The following is an 18,858-nucleotide window of genomic DNA, read 5'->3' as shown; positions in this document are numbered from 1 at the left end:
ATTTTAGTTGCATAAGTAAACATGCCATTACGCCTTTGGGGGTAAAAAAGCGCAACATCCATCGAGGTTTGTTTGTCTTGCATCTACTGTTGTCATTTCTGTTTGTACCTCTCTCTGGACCAGAAGTGTGGTGGAACAGCATCGAGAACACTGTCTGAAATATTGTTTGAAATGGAGGCACGGCGGAAACAGCTATGCAAGAGAAGACAAATCAACAGGAAAGTTTGGCCACGCAATGCCTACAGGTGAGTAAATTGTTCTTCTCTTTCTTTCTGTCTTTGATCGTCTTTTTTTTAATATATCAAGTGACACTATTGATTCCATCGTTGTTTTTCTTACTAAATGCAGCAAACAACAAAAAAAGGTTCAATATATGACTATACCCTGTCCCTCTGAAGCAGGCGAACGAAAACAAGTCTCTGGGCAAGTAGTGACGAAAGACGGCTCCGCCAATGAGCACGTGAGAGGGAACGGGATTGCGTAGAGGAGGGAAAGCAACTGGAGTTACCAGCCTTTAAGCAGCGTGTGCTGCTTCGTTCTGCCCACTCGATTTCTTCCCCTTCTCTGCCACTATGCATGGTCTTGCACAAGAGATAGATGGGCCAGAGTATAGGATAAGCCTCGATTTATTTGATGGAAAAATATTTTTTTGTGTGGTCTAGTCGAGACGTGACAGAGTCCAGAGCGATTCCGTTGAGAGTAGGTGACATTGAGATGGGTGAGATGCAAAGTTGAAGTCCTGATTAGAAAGCCACTTTACTTCAAAGAAAGTTCTAAACGATCAGTTTCTCCTTTCAAACCTTTCAGACCAACAACGTCCGTTTTAGGAAATGACAGATCTTGTCAAGTCCACGTGGAGAATATGAGATGTTGCGAATTCAATTCCTTTAGATATTTCTTAATGTGATATTATCTTTGCTAGGTTGTATTATTGTGATGTGCTAGTTTTTTTTATTTTTATACACAATGTGGAGATCTTGGGAGTATAACGTCACAGAGACTTTGTTTCTTTTTTTGAAAATTGAATTGCACATGAAACCAACCCTTATACTTTTCCTGGTGGTAATATTTCCCCCATCCCCTGTCACAAACGCAAAACCTGTGTTTAAGATATGGAGAAATCTGTAAATAATATTTCCAATGTTAGATCACTCATATGCTTACAGCATATTGTGTGCCCTACCAGAAAAAAATTGTACATCCGTCTATGTGTAGCTATTGTGCAAAAAATATGAATATAAGTTCTGTTAGAACCGTTGCAGTATATAACGGTTGTAATTAAACTCACATTTGACTTCTTTAATATACAATAATATTTAAACACCTGACAAATTTTCAACATAGACGTTCAGTAGGAGAAAAAACAATATTGAATCTCACTGTCAAGGGCGCCCTCAGATTTTTTTTAAAGGGGGCAGAGTAAAGATTTCATATGTTGCCCTTCAGTAACTTTATTATTATTATTTTACAAATCATAAAATTCAAAATAAATTCAAATACTTTGGCGTTTTATAGAAGTTCAGACTCGAGTCTACTGTTTAGATAGAAATTGAATTCGCTTTCCTTCACATGCATAAACATTTCAATTTTGTTGATGAACAGTTCTATATATTTTTGTACTTTTTTCACAATGCACAGATATCAAACAGAGATCACTTAATCTACTGTCCCTTCACTTGCCGAAGGGCATTACAAAAAAAAGTAATAATTCAAAATGAGAAATGTAGTACATTATCAAGGTCAGATCCCAACTTTGGGGAATGATTTCTGACTTTTCCTAATCCCCGAACAGTCGATAAATTCAAAAGGATCTTATTTAAAGCCATTTAATTGTTGATATTTTCTACACTATTGTGTCTGAAATTTATTGAAATTAACAATCACTTCAGGAAATTTCGAAAATTTTCCTTCCCGAAAATTTTCTGACGTGCTATGGAAATGGATAATTATTTCAGTCCAGATAGCAGGATTATTAACATATCTCCCCCCCACCACCACCAATTCCGTTCTTCACGCCTCTTGTTACGGCAGTCAACGTGATTCTAATGGCTTGTGTGAAAACGTTCTCTTCTTGTGTTGTAGCTGTAACTGCCAACCTGTAAATTTTATAAAACAATATTATTTTTAATAAAATATCGCTATAATTTCGCCATTCGAATTACAAAAACTTTTCCAGATATCTCAGAGAAAGGCCCCTCTGCGAGCGTCCGAGCTTACTATTATATTGTCATAATGGGTACGAACCAGAGGCGTGTATATAGAGTGTGTCCGAGCCCAGCGAAATTCACTGTATCCATCTTCCGTCACACCAATGTTCTCTGACCCTCCTCCCTTTCATTTCTCTTCTCTGTGGTTCGAAGACTAATTCACTATATGGTTTCGTACAGAAGATTCAAACAACTACACATAATTTATTCATTTTCAATGTATTATATTCTGCAGTAGACAAGTAGCGAATAAAGTCTCCCCGATGGAGCAGCGGTAGCGTCCTCGCCTTGTAATCAAGGGGTCCCGGGTTCGATACCCGGTGGAGGCACATAGTGGTTCGGATCCCACTTTAAACTGTAGGTCCAGTCCCGATTAGCCTTACTGTGCATAAAGTGGACTTAAAACACCAAATCAAACAATCATTGAAGTAGCGAATAAAATATGTGGGAGAGTTAATGGTAATAAATTTTCTAGGGAACGAAGTGGGATAGTTCAAGTACTTAGGAAAATTGTGTACCCTATCCCCCTCCGCAGTTATTTTGAACTTTGTTCGACTTGAAAATACTTAAATTTTCTTTAAAAGCATAGTATTGTTCATAACGGTCAAATTATCCCTCTACTCTAATTTTTTAAGTGAGAGTATTACGGGGCAACTACCAATCTTGCACCACCCCGTGATTTTCAAGAATAAATGCATTCAGAACTCTGGGATATTCGTTAAAAAAATAAGTTCATTTTTGTAGCTACTAATAACATTGGGAAATCACATCCCAATGGAGAATCAGTGAGGTTATGTAATTTATTTGTGGGATTGAAAGAAAATATCCTTTAAAGTGGATTTAAACTTCTCGAAGTTTTGCCATGCTTAGGCCTATAAGAGGTGGTTGTTCTTCTTGGCTAACTAAGCCTAAAGAAGACGTAACGTTCTAATTTTTTTTTTTATCAACAGAGAAACAAAGCCATTAAAAATATTCCGTGCCTCCCTACATATCCTGATCACGCGGGCGACTTTGAAATGTCGTAGCCTGAGGCTGGGCAACCCGTTACGAGCAGCACGGCTCTTCACTGCCATGCGAGGCAAACGAAAGTGTTTCAAATGTAGGTCAGCAGCCAAGAGAGAAACGTCATAACGCTTCAGATCAAGCACACGAGGAAGGAACAGGTCAAGGGCATAAACGATTATCAACAACCGGTCACAAGACTCTTGTCTTCAGAACGGATCAATAAAAGTTCCACACAGGACGTAAAATATAATAATAATCGTTCTAGCTGAAGACTGGTATTTGCGTCATTCTGATTTCTGAGCATGCTAACTTGTGATTGATTCAGATCATTTTGATTGAAATTTCAGCTCAATATATGACCAATCAGTGGCGGCGATTGGGTTCCAAAAACTGGGAGAGGGGGGCAAAGAGTGTTTACTTTCCCTTGGTAGATAAGGTTTAGCATAGTGCGAGGGCAAAAGTGGCAAAGTGAGTGGGGAAACTGCCCCCTAATCGCCGCCACTGCCACCAATAAGTAATAGCGTTGTTGCCTTGTAATCAAGGGGTCCCTGGTTCAATACCCGGTGGAGGCACATGGCACAGTGGTTCGGATCCCACTTTAAACTGTAGGTCCAGTCCCGATTAGCCTTTCTGTGCATAAAGTGGACTTCAAACAACAATTCAACCAACCAACCAATAAGTAAATTTAACGGAACCCAATATTTAGTGCACATACCGAAAAATGTGAAGAGGAAAAAGTTGCATTTCAGTCTGAATATGCATGTTGCAACGTTCTTCCTTCGTCCGTGCATACCGCACTGTACTGTCAGAATTCATAATGATAATTACAGGCAAAATTAAAAAGTAAGATAAGTATTACGACCCGCACAGACCTTCCCCTAACCAGTAGAAAAGGTTAAACACCCACAAATGAATTTCTGGCCGTGTTACCAGTCACTGATATTAATCGGTATCTGCTTAATGGCAGAAAAAGACAGAGAGAGAGAGAGAGAGAGACCCCTACCCGCCTGACCATCAAACAGTCTCAACCCCCGTTACTCGGTCAAAGACCCACGACACCCTGGTTCGGATGCAGAAGTTGCCAAATTTATCCGACCTCAGCATAGCACACGCAAACGTTCGTTCCTTAATCCCGAAAATCGACGAACTGAGGTTCGTGGTACGCCAACGTGCTTACGATATCGTAATAATAACGGAAACGTGGCTCTGTAGCGCAGACGGGACGAACGAAATCAACATCCCCGGTTACTCGGTTTTCCGTAACGACAGAAACAAGAAAGAAGGCGGGGGCATTGCCATATTTATCCGCTCGGCGCTGGCAGTAAAATTCGTAGACTTCCGACCATCCGAAGCCAATGATATTGAATATATTAGCATGATAGTTAGTGTAAGTGACTTAAAAGTTGGCATTTGCGCGTTTTACCGTCCACCAAATGTACCCTATACAAATCTCGCCATCATAGAAGAAATTATGTCAGATAACTATGCCAGTGTAGACGCTTTCCTTATGCTAGGCGATTTTAATGGCGACATGCTCAGCACACAAAAAGCGGAGACCCTGTTTCTTAAAGATATTATAAAATCCTATAGTTTAACTCAATTGATTGATAAACCCACTAGAATAACAGAATCTTCCGAAACATTGTTAGATTTAATAATTGTTGACAACCCCAACATTGTATCTTCTTTCGAAATCGCGAGTCCAATCGGAACTTCAGACCACTGCTTGACGAGCGTGTCACTGCATTGCGCAAAACCCAGGGATAAAGCCAAATAAGTTACGTACCGAGATTTTAAGAAATTTGAATATGAAAATTTTTGTCTAGATGCTGTAAACATTAATTGGAACGAAACGTTTAAACTTGGAAACATCGATTCTAAAATAGAATTTCTTGAGAAAAATCTCGTCGACCTGTTTAACGTTCATGCCCCATTACGAACGGTTAGGGTGACGAAAGAGCCAGCGCCGTGGCTAACGGATAATCTTAAGCTGCTCATGAGACTGAGGGATGGTGCGCTGCGTAAATACAAGCGAAGCAAATTAATTTTACATTGGGACGAATATAAAAGATTAAGAAATTTTACCACCTCTGTTATGAGGCAAGAGAAAAAAGCTTATTTTTCTTTTATTGTAAATAACAATAAGAGAAATTCAAAGAATATGTGGAATAGCCTGAAAACAATTGGTATCGGTAGCAAACGGAACGCGGGAGAACTTCCGCCTCACCTGAGCAGTCCCTCTGAAATTAATAAACATTTTGCAAATGTCTACGACAGTGTTCTTCGAGACAACGCCATTATTGCAAAGGAGTGCAAGTATTTCTTAGAGAACTGCTTTCAAAACGATGCAAAAGAATTATCCTTTCGCCAGGTTCAAGATTCTGAGGTTGAAAAGGCAGTGTACAGCATTCGATCAAATGCTGCAGGAGTGGACAACATTACGTGCAAAATGCTTAAACTGGCCCTTCCCTTCATACTTACGGCACGAAGCTCGAGTTATTCCGCTCCCCAAAAAGCAGACGTTAACCTCTCTAAGCGATTTAAGACCAATCAGCATTCTATCAATATTTTCAAAAGTCACAGAAAAGATAGTATCTATACAATTAAAAGAGTACATTGCAAAATATAAAATCTTACCTGATTCTCAATCAGGTTTCCGTACTTCTCATAGTACAACCACGGCATTATTATCTGTCACGGACAATATTTTACGTTCGATTAACGATAAAAAAACTAACTATACTAGTATTATTAGACCTTTCTAAAGCTTTCGATCTTGTCAATCATAACCTTCTCCTAGCAAAAATGAAATACTACAGTTTTTCGAAGCCTGTAATAAACTGGTTCCAATCATATCTACACGAAAGAAGACAAAGGGTTTTTTACCCTGCCGACACCGGATCATCGCCGATAACATTAAATGGAGGAGTCCCACAAGGTTCCATTCTGGCCCCCCTTTTATACACCTTATACGTCGCTGATATATCAAAGACCATCAGCCATTGTAATATACATTGTTACGCGGATGATACGCAGTTGATGATATCGTCACCACCATCGGATTTGTTAAACAAGATAGATAATCTAAACAATGATCTACATACCCTTAACAAGTGGTTCACTGCAAATGGGCTCGCAATTAACCAGAATAAATGCGTATACACAATTTTAGGCTCTAACTATTATCTTGAAAAAGTAAATTATGATACAATTAACATCAAAATTAAAAACCAAAGCATAATTTATGCACCAACCGTTAAAAATCTAGGCCTTACTTTTGATCCCAAATTTTCCTGGGCAGGACATATCTCAGCGCAATGTACAAAAGCACTAACAATAATGAGATCACTCTACAGGAGGAGAGACTTTTTCACTAGAGAAACGAAATTATATCTCATCGAAACTCTAATATATCCTATTTTCGATTACTGTGATGTGGTGTACGGCACGAATTTACAACGTAAAATATCGAACAGAATACAAAAAATACAGAATTCTTGCATTCGTTACGTTCTCTCGATCAGGAGAAATCAGCACATCCTACCCTTGCTCAATACATACAAAATCCTTAACATGTCTAGGCGACGCCTCCTGCATCAGTGTTCTACAATATATAAGGTATTAAAATTGCAAACACCTATCTATCTCCACGAGAAACTGACATTTAGAAATTCCATACATCCATACAATACTAGAGGTCGGCGGAAAATAGACATTCCCCGCCACTCTGCTGTCAGTTTCGAAGGCTCCTTCTCCCTCTGGTCTGCAAAGGTTTGGAATGCTCTTCCCGATTATGTTTCTTTTGCTACAACACCCAAAAACTTCAAAGAACACGTCATATTATTTTTATTGCAAAGACAACAATTGAGCATTAGCTCGTACGGCTAAGCAACAGGAATCAAGTAAGTAAAACCATGTATTTTGCAAACACTTATCTGACACAACGAATATTTCAACCTGTGTGCAAGCTATTTTAGTATCGATCTGGAAATTGCGTATGTACACGTGTGTATGTGTGTGTGTGTGTGTGTGTGTGTTAATGTATCTGTCATTGTATTCTCTTATAATTTTATTATATTTCATTTATGTCGTATTCATTCATATTATGTTATTTGATTTCAGTATTATTCAGTATTATAAATGTATGTATTGTAACTTTTATTCACCAGAGTTAGGTGGTAGAGCAGCCCAAGGCTGAATCTCGCTCTGTAGTAAATAAAAATACTTTTCAATTCAATTCAATTCAATTGTAGTATTGGTACCAAGTGACACAAAACACACTTGTATAATTACGAAGTGAAACACTCGCCTTCTTACGAATGGTCTCTGTGCCTAACACGTCCAACCACTTGCAATGCCTCACCTCACTGTATCCCTGTAAATAATGAGGATGAACTATATTTTACAGAGTAAAAGATTTCACCAGTGCCAGTGTAGCGCTATATAAATTACGGGCACCTGGTTATTGGTTATCAAAATTTACATAAAGTGTTAGGTAATAATCAAAATCTAATTATTGATAACAACTCGTTTGAACCAGTTTCCAAATTCAAACACTTAGGAGTAATATTAACAAATGAAAATTATATTAAAGAGGAAATAAAAAGTAGGCTTAATTCAGAAAATGCATGTTACTTCTCTCTTCATAAACTTTTGTCTTCTCGTTTAATATCTAAGAAACTAAAAGTTAAAATATACAAAACAGTAATTTTGCCTGTCGTATTATATGGATGTGAAACTTGGTCCCTTACATTGAAAGAGGAACATAAATTGAGAGTATTTGAAAATAAGATCCTTAGGAAAATATTTGGACCTAAAAGGGATGAGGAGACAGGTGAGTGGAGAAGGTTACATAATTTACAACTACATAATTTGTATTCATGTCCAGATATTATTAGAATAATTAAATCAAGAAGACTTAGGTGGGCAGGCCATGTGGCACGAATGGGAGAGGAAAGAGGAGTTTTCAGGATTCTTGTTGGGAAACCTGATGGTAAGAGACCTGTAGGAAGGCCAAGACGAAGATGGAGGGACAACGTTGAGATGGACCTAAGGGAAATCGGTAGGGATGGAAAAGAGTATATAGAACTTACTCAAGATAGGGAAAGATGGAAGGCCTGTGTTGCTGCAGCCATGAACCTTCGGGTTTACGAAGGCTAGGGAGTTAGTTAGTTAGTTAGTTGTGTATCTTTCTTTATTTCATATATTTCACGTCACTTTTCCACCTCTGGTGTTGCTGGTGTTAATCGCCACAATGAGGATGAGTGATGGACAAGTGGAGTGGGTCACAAACGATGCCTCGAACAGGGTTCGAACCTGTGGCTTCGTAGCACTTCACGCTGAGCACTTCGCAACTGAGAAAGAAGCAGTCCATTTGCGTTTAACATATTATAGAAACATTTAAGAACTCGTCAATCATGGCGACAAAGCAACAATGCAACTTCAATCAGCATCAATTAACATAAATTGAATCGACCACACGAACAACGTTGTAACGAAGAGTTTTGCTGAGAATGAGAGAAGATGAAGATTTTTCTGCAGCGTGGAATTTTCTACAGGGAGTCCATAAAGTCCTGCAAAAAACTAAAACTCTATAACTTGAAAACTATTAAGTTTATTAACAAAATATTTTGTGTGTACTTACAGCAAGGTTCAAAGTTTATTTTCTGCTTGTTAGGTTCATCGCCAAACCTCCAATTGTGCACCATTCACGTCCAAACACTGTTGCAGTCTTTTTGTGAAACCGAGAATTGCGTGCTGACGGTGCTCTCCTGAGATATTCAGAATCACATCTCTTATTCTTTGTTTTAGGTCATCCAGATTAGCTGGTTTCTGTGAATACACCTCGGTCTTTACATATCACCACAACCAATAATCGCAAGGTGTCAAGTCTGGTGATCTTGCAGGCCAAGGTGTGGGCCTTCTTCGGCCAATCCATCTACCTTGAAATTGTTCGTTAAGAAACTCATGTCACAGTCTTTGTCTTACAGATCGTGTACAAATTTTAACTTGTAGGGCCGGGCCTTCACCTTCTTGCATACGATCTTGTGTAATGTTGACTTCGGTATTCCCAGTTCCAGTGATCTTCGTTTCAGCGATTTCAATGCACGCTGTCCTGCACTGACTGAATCACATCGTCACTCGATCCTGGCCTTCCACTGCGTGGCAAATCTGACACACTTCCCGTTGCCTTGAACTTTTCATATCGTCTCTTGATACTTGAATTTGCTGGGGGTGGTTTCCCATATGTTGTCTGGAACTTTCTCTGCACTGAAACACAAGATTTTAACTCTGCAAACCACAGAACACACTGTGCCTTTTCCTGGATGGACGACATCTTAAGTCACATGATCACGTGATTACCAGTGCAAGCGTCACTGAACAGTGTGGCCAGAACAAAACTTTAAACTTCCATCCTTCTCACCCAAAAAATGTGTATTGTTAAACCCAACAGCTAAAAAGTTATAGAGTTTTAGTTTTTTGCAGGACTTTATGGACTCCCTGTATTTGACGATAAAACGTACAACGAGAAAGCAACATGGCTGATTGTTTTGTGGCATTTGGTTTCTTTTGGATACAATTTGTTCCTGTGACTGATTCAATTCAAAATATATTGAAGCATCCAAATACTCTTATACGGGTAACGCCTACTTTACACAATAACTGTCAGGGTGGTTTCATCAATTTTGACTCCTGTGCCAAATTATTTTTTCTAGCAAAAAATTGAACAGCTAAAGCAGTTTTATGTGCGCTCGACTCCCCACGCCTTGTCGATCATGCCTTATGCGCATCAATGTTATACTCGTGACTGATGGTGCGCCAGGAAAACCAAAGTCAAGCCACATGTTTCGGTCATATTGACCAACATGGCTTGATTAGTGTGCGCCAGTTACGGCAATCATGTTAAATTTCAGAAACAAACTCATAAGTTACTTTTATCTGTAGTGAAAAAAAAAAAGATGACTGGAGCCTAACGCAATTACACTGATAAACAATGAAATATTCCTTTAAATAAAACTAAGTGATCTTTATGTATTCAGATGTGCTGATAACGAATATCGCATCCGTTTTCCTGTATCACCTAAATTTTTTGCAGAACACCCACATTTTATAGTTTTTTGGTTTCAGATCTCCGCACCCTGCTCCGCATCCGGCTTAACGTTTGGTTCCTAGCAAATGGATAAGAACCTTTTAGCGACCTTGTGTGTTCATGACTGGCACTTACTATTTCGTGGAGAAAACATCTGGAAGTAAAGTAATTTCTTGTTTCTCTGTTAAAATTTGTTCTTTTGTGGGTTAGTCGAGTCTTAACTTCCTTTCCGATAACTTCGCGAGTAGCCTTCGCGAGTAGCCGTATTTTATGTTTGTGTATGTTCGTGAAATTGTGAATGTAATATTGTGTATAGTGAAGTGAAGTGTAAGTTGTATTTTATAAAAATGATCAGAGCATTCATAATTGTTTTTTTTTAAAGAAATATATTATAACTCAATTAATGAGTTCGCCATGTCACGCAAGTGTGTGAATAACCCGAACTTGTTTTGTTATGTTTGCGGGGAATTTACTCCGAAGTCACAGAGAAATACTATCATTCCTATAGTGAAAAAAGCATATGAGTTGTATTTTGGAAGTAAAGTAGACGAGGGAAAAAGCTGGGCACCAGGTGAAATTTCTTGTAATTATTCGCGAACTTTACGTGGTTGGCTTAATGGCACTCACAAATCAATGCCCTAAGGAAACCCTGTAATATGGACAGAACAGAAAGATCATACTACGGATTCTTACTTCTGTTTAACAAACATAGTGGGAATTAGTTCTAAATCAAAACATTCTATACTTTATCCTGATGTTCCTTCAGCCAAGAAACCTATGAGTCATGATTTTATACCAATTCCTAAGCCTCCTAAAGAATGGACAGTGGATGAAACAGAACCAAGCAGTGCTTCTCCAGATGACGATCCTGCACCCTCATATTCAAACAGCGATCCAAATTTTCCTGATCCAAATATACCTCACTTTATTTCCCAATCCGAACTAAATGATCTAGTCAGAGACCTCAACCTTTCTAAAGTTCAAGCTGAATTATTAGGTTCTCGTCTCCGAGGGTGGAATTTATTACAAGATGGTGTTAAGGTGTCATATCGGAAACGCCAACAATCACTGACATTTTTTTCTGTTAGTAATGAGTTAACTTACTGCAACGAGTGGAGACTATTTTTAGATTCATCTAAGAATAGTTTAAAAGTAGTATTGTTGCATAATGGGAATATGTACCCATCAGTACCCCTTGCCTATTCTTCCACCATGAAGGAAACATATGAAAATATGGATACAATATTAAAAGTGATAAATTATGAAAAATATGTTTGGTAGATATGCGGAGACCTCAAAATGATTGGTATACTGTTAGCCATGCAGTCTGGGTTTACAAAATTTTGTTGCTTTCTTTGCGAATGGGACAGCCGGGCAAAAGATAAACATTACACATTGTGGATTGGCCCATATGAAAAAACTTAATTTCTGGAGAGAAGTGTGTTAGGAATCACCCTCTACTTGAGAAAGACAAGATTTTGTTACCACCGTTGCATATAAAGTTAGGGCTGATGAAAAATTTTGTTAAGGCTTTGGATAAACACGGTGAGGGTTTTGGGTACTTGAGAAAAACTTTTCCTAAACTCAGTGACAGTAAGTTAAAAGAAGGCATATTTATTGGGCCGCAAATCCGTGAGATCATGATGACAACTTTGTGGAATTGCTAACAGAAAAAGAAAAATGCGCATGATTAGCTTTCAGACAAGTATGCTGTAATTTTCTTGGAAATGTGAAAGCTGACAGCTACAAGGAACTTGTTGAAGTGTTATCAGCGCATGGGGTGCAATATGTCCTTGAAAATTCACTTTTTACATTCGCATTTGGATTTTTCTCCCTTCTAACTTGGGCGCGGTTAGTGACGAATGCGGCGAAAGATTTCACAAGGATATTTCTGTCATGAAGAAACTATATGCAGGAAAATCGGTACAGAACATGTTAGCAGACTACTGTTGGAACCTCAAGGAAGAGGTTTCTGCTGGCAGTTACAAATGGCAGAGCTCAAGAAAGAAATTTTGAAAATGTGAGTAAAAATGTGTTTTTTTTCCTATTCTTTGCATGAAATTTCTTTATTGAACAGTCAAAATCGGTCCTATATATATATATATATATATATATATATATATATATATATATATATTTACATTTCATAGTTATTCACTTCAATATTTAAATCTTATTTCATGAGCAAACAAACAAAAATAATTTCAAATTTCGATGTATTATTACAAACGGAATTAAATTTTTATTTAAAACAAAAAATGAATATCCAGGGAAAACGATAGGTGATACAGCATTGCTACTTTCAGATTTGGATTCAGCGGGGTCGAATTATAAATAATCACCTATTCTCGTTCAAAGGAGCAAAAAAAAGTTTGAATTTGTTCATCAGTGTTATCAGTGTAAAACGAATGTAAGTTATTTTATAAAATAAACTATATTTGTACAATTACGTTACAGTAAAATATAAAAATGAAAATGTATGTTCAGTAGACAAAATTGTTAACCTGTCTACTTTTAGTGGCATACGTAGTACATATACAGTTTTCTTATTGATGATCGCTCTTGATGTTATATTAAATAAACTTACACATTCTTGCATATAGAAATATACATTGAAGTAGAGATGACCATTTTGGAAAAAAAATGTTTTTCGATTTTCGAAAATGAAGTTTTTCAATTTTTCGTTCTTCGTTTTTCGTTTTTTGGTCTATCGAAAAACATTTCGTCTTTCGTTTTTTTTCGTTTTTCGAATTTCTTTCGTTTTTTCGTTTTCGAATATTTTTTCGTTTTTTTTCGTCATTCGAAGAAAATCGTTTTTCGTTTTTCGAATTTTTCCTTTTCGAAAAAAAATCGTTTTTCGTTTCTAGCCATTTTGTTTAAGAATCCTGTGTATTTTTTCTTGTGTTTTGCGACTTTTTAATTATCGAAAAAATTTCGTTTTTCGCACAATGTTATTTAGCCCCATGAACTTGTTTTCAAAATATTAGTATTGAAGGGTCATTTTTTTGGAAAAGCCATTATTTTTTACTTTTACATGTCTTTTTTTCCGAAAGGAAATTACGTTATTAGTATGAGAGCAACTTTAAATGTCTGCATCCTTTTTCACACTTCAGCTTGTTCAAACAAAGTTGCTTGTTTCTTTTTCCTGTGTACTGGAGCACACCTTGCCCTCCCTCGAACTCTGAAAAAAATAATGTGAACCTATAAAAACGACCGAAAATAATATTGACCCTTTCTTTCTTGAGATTTTGCAACAATTTCGATTTCGTCCTATATAAATGAATGTGTTTGTTGTGGAGAGAAGCAGACTCCAGAAGTCTGCAGTCTGCAATATTGAATTTTAGTTTTATTGCCCTTGATTCCCTGTCCCGACTGTTTGCGAACTGCAATCGTGATGTCAAAAAGTCTCATTTTTTATTTGTTAACTGACATTTAGAAATTTTCTTTGTTTAATAATCATTGCTAATACGTATTATTTAAATTATAAACATATTTTTATCCAAACATTTAGAATTATCATGGCTGTTTAATGGTTCTGGCATTAGAAAGTAAAGAAACTTTGAAAACATTGTCAATTTGCAAGCACAGTACTATTTGAATCATTCCGTGAATTGAGTGTAAATAAGCATCAATCTGTTTGCTGTGCGACAGCCTTCGTCTGTAAGCGACAGTATTGCTTATTGTCGGGAGAGGGGGTCTACCGGTGAGTAATTTTTATCTTTACCTTGAACCATAATATTGCAACTCTACAATTTAATTCTAGCTGTAATACTACCATAGTATTGGTGGTCATCCAATACTACAGCATTTCACCTACTACCGTGCCAGGGTGGTTATCATGTGGTCTTGGGTTCGAATTCCGGCCTTGGTATGGGTGTTCTATGTCAGTATCCCTTCATCAATCATCATATCATCACTTATCCTCCTCTTCGCAATTAGCCAAAAGTGGCAGAAAAGCGACGTAAAATAACCTAATTCAATCAATCCAACAACATTTTGGATCTCATTATTGTTCCAAATTTCCGGGTGTGGCTTCCCCCTCAAACAAAATCATGAGTAGGGGTCTCAAGCCCACATAATTGTTGCCAAAAGCGTAAAGCCGATCGTTTATACAGCGTGTCCAAAAATGATTATCGGGGTTTCATAGTCGTTTAATTTTCCTCATATCCTATGTGCGGTACATGTGATGCACAAGCATTGCTTGGCAAGTTTTCCATGACTATTTTTATGAGTTTATCTATTACATCCTACGTGTTCTTAAGGAATGAATTTTTACTTATGCTGTAGCAGAGGCTGTCAGTATCATTGTTTTCTTTCAGTTCTTGAGGTTCTCATTTAGTAAAACAATGTGCTTGAATATGGTGATGGACAATTTATTTGGTAATACTTATGCATCCCACTGTACGAGGACAAAGCTTATATGGGAACAAACAACATCTCAATAAGTTTACACAGTGTCCATCCGATAGTCCTATTCTTCCCAAAACTCGGGTCAGCATGTCTGCAGCGATAGATTGAACAGCTTCAACAATCATGTTTCTCAAGTCTTGCAGGTAACGGTTGTATGTACGTAAACTTATCCTTCACATAGCCCCACAAGAAGACGTCAGAATGTGTGAGGTCAGACCGAAACCCCACAAATCAACAAATTCAATGACACAAAATGGTTTCTGCAAGGAAGTCGCCATCTTACAATACACCTACGCGACTGTGACTGATGGGACACAAATGATAAGCGCTCGGGGTAGCAAAATTCCACAGCCATCCTACATTGAAGTTCCAGGTAAGCCTGAATGTTTTATAAGATAAGATATACGTACCTTCAGATATCATGTCTAGAGGCATTTGGAACAGTATGCACATCGCCTAAAACAAAAATACAAGTGGACAAGTAAACACTGCTTGGCTATTGTAAATATATTTTAAGGCACCCTATTTATTTTATTTATTTCTAATTTAGAAGGCTTCAAATACAGTTTGGTACCAAATTATCCGCTATTCTGAACTTGTCTTGGCAAATTGTCCGTACTTTTATATCTTTAAAGTCATCCATTTATCATTCGATTTTCAAAAATCGATAAGAATTTAAACAATGTTTAGCCGGTCCCCCGTGGCGGAGTGGTTAGGATATTGCCCTGGGCATGGATGTTGTGGGTGTCCATTTATCAATTTAATATTGCCACCATTCATCCTCATCTTCGCAAATTAGCCAAAAGTGACACAAAGCGAAGTAAAATAAAGCAAATCAATCAATTCACCCTATTTTTATCTCCGGATCTAAGTAAGATGCAATTTGTGAACTCAAATACTGACTAGACAAGATCATTCTAAAAATCTTGGAACAAGACCGAGAATTTTCTAAAATCGAGTCAAGACGACAAAAGTCATGGCGAAGTGATTAGCATATCGCGCTACAACGCCAGGGGTCCCGGGCTCGATTCCTGGCCTGGGCATGGATGTTTGTGAGTTCATCAATTTAATCACATCATCACTCATCCCCATCTTCGCAAATTAGCCAAAAGTGGCACCAAAAAAATTAAATCGAATCCAAAGAAGACGACAAAAGGCTTGATGTCCTTAACTTGGTTTTACCTCGCCCTTTTAAATAAGAAATTATTATTATTATTGTTATTATTATTATTATTATTATTATTATTATTATGCAGTAAGTTATAATGCATGATATTTGAAAACCAAAGTTACATTACTATGAGCATGACAAGCTATCAGGATAAAATTCCGTAATTTTAAATTTGGATTCGAAAAGAGGCGTCAATTGGGAAAAGGTTCTTGAGAAAATTGGTTTCTCTTAATGGCTTCTGTGTGTTGTGAAATTTTATTCTTACACATAACACACACACACACACACAATAATGGGTATCTGGGAGCAACCCTTGGGGGTAAAGGCGGCTGGAGCGTGGTGCTTATCACATTACCTCCAAAATGGCCAGGATCGAGAATGTAAAGGGTCCTACACCACATACCCTAACTGTGTGCCTTGATGGCACGGTACATATATCATATATACGTATATATATACCTATATAATTTGTAGGGAGTTATTTCAAGGCTGGAGACGATTTCAACACTTGACTTTGTTGACAAATCGATGGAACCGAGCGAGACACAGGTATTCACCAGTGTCGTCTCATCCCTATTCTGGAATATTCAACATCTTTCCGTCTTGAGCATCATTTACTTGAGAGGCGAATCATCATCAATTTTGAACTTACTCAATTGTTCCCTATTTTTCGGACACTGTATATTTCTCGCAGTTCGTTTTGAGTCTACAAATCATCTATGGTTAGACGCTGATCTTTCGCATGGGTATTACCGATTGCAAAGGAGTGCTGACATACGAATGTTAAGAACAACATGCATGAAAATTGAAGTGTTGAGAATTGTTCAGTCATTTAAATGTTGCGTGCTTGAAAAGTGAGAAATTGATACTCGTTCACCTCAGCCCCCTTTGCTGTTCTGTTCGTATTGCGATAAAGTTCCAATAAAATTCTAAGTGGCGAGATGTACATAATCGATCATATATACCATATGGGTCATTTAATGTCAAGTCAGGCAGCAGTTGACCCTCATAGTCACCGATTTTGATGATATTTGGTAAACAGCTTTGCGTTGCTCCAAAATCGACGCCTGTCAAAGGATTTTGCTGAAATATGATTATTACATATTATATGAGAGTTGTTCAAAATGTCATTTTTGAGCAACGTGTCTTTTTCAATTGCGTATATCTCGAGAACGAATTACGATACAGACGCGTTCGTGAGCTCGTTGTAAAGAGGAACGACGGTAGCATATTATGAGATGATGAAATGTTGAAACTTAGTAAAATGTGAACACTCTGTTCAAACGTTCAAATTTCAAATTTGAACAGCTCAAATAGATTTTTCTCATTTTTGGGTATTCTTTATACTGAGAAAGTCTTATCGAGGTGTTTTTTGATAAAACGGTGAAAAATGAAATTGAAATTTGTCCTGCATCAGCAATGAACGGAGCTGCAGTGTCCCTATGAAGAGACTCTTCATTTGTGTTGCACGAAAGGATATATATACTTACTGTTCAGGAACAGATGATATTCCACTTGATAATTGGCTTCTTTATGTGCTGTTATTACTAATTTATGCCTTACTTTTTCCAAATTTGTAGCCGCGGTTTGGGCGTATTATGAAAACTTCTGTGTTAGCCAAGGAAATGGATGGGGTGGGAAACGACGAATGTCGGTAATGTTTGTGAAAAATATCGTTACGTACTAATAATTTATGAGAATACCTGTTAGTTGGAAGCAATGGCGGCGATTAGGGGGATTTGGGGACAGTTACCCCTCACTTTTGCTGGAACATTTTGCCTTGCACTATGGCTTCTTAATGCAAAGTCTTGTCTAATAAGGAAATTAACTGCTCTTTCCCCTATCCCCCCAAGGTTCGGCACCCAATCACCGCTATTAGTTAGCAATCTTGAAAATATTCCCGAATCAAACGATAGTATTATATTGTAATATTGGGTAATGTTTGTTAGAAGTTTTAATTTAAATTTTAGATGAACTGAATACTTAAAATATTATTTTTATATTTATAAAGTTCCTGCACAAATTCCATTTGTAATATATTCAATTCTACAAAATTTTATGGCTAGAGACCTCATTTCAAGATGTTGGAATGAGCTCTAACTTATATGACTGAAAATTTAAGAAGATAACAACATAACTTTTAACTCGCAGTTATTCTCATAAAATGCTTTAAAAAATTAGTTTTTCACAAAACAATCGTCTATTTTTTAAAAATAGATTTATTGATTTAATGTGAAAGTTTACACTATTGGAGCATTTCTGAGAATACCATACATTGATAGGTGTCACCGTTCCAGAGATACAGGAAAAAATATATATAAAGCCAAAAGTATCCAATGTGGCGGACTCACGCACATAGCGATTGGCTCCTCGACTGAAAATACCTTAAATGGCATAACAATTATACTACAAAGTCTCTTGTTTTTATCAGAAAGTGTAACAATTCGTCAATCATTAGGGACTTAGCCGCTGGACAGTGATTAAGGTAGTGGATACGAAGTCCTCCATTTGGAGATACATGTTATGGCGATTCTTTGATTAAATACATTAAAACTTATATTAGTTTAATGCTTATAAATTAGGCTATAACGTTTATTCCAAATTCTTCTGTAGCGTAATTTATTCGAAAGTTACAATGGAGAAACTTTATAAAGTACAGGAAGAATTGTCTTTGTCCTTTTTTAAAAGATTATTTCTTACAAAACGTGAAAACCACTGACATTATTGAACAATCAAACATTACCTATTCTTCAGTCCATCTAATGAGGATAAAAAGTTTTAAAAAATAACTGCTTAGATATAGGCCAGTATCTAACGTAAGAGTCTTGTGAATCTGATGCTTATGGGGAAGCACAGGAGAGAAGGGCGGAAACTCTTGGGAGTTTGCATTTCTAGTAGTGGTCTAACAACTGACCAAAATCCATCTTTTACGGAATTATTCCCAACATTCGGCGTCCCCCCCCCCTTCATTTTCT

The sequence above is a fragment of the Lepisma saccharinum genome, chromosome 26 (genome assembly GCF_977018435.1).
Source record: "Lepisma saccharinum chromosome 26, izLepSacc3.1, whole genome shotgun sequence".
Taxonomy (NCBI): Eukaryota; Metazoa; Arthropoda; class Insecta; order Zygentoma; family Lepismatidae; genus Lepisma; species Lepisma saccharinum.
This window is presented reverse-complemented; position numbering follows the sequence as displayed.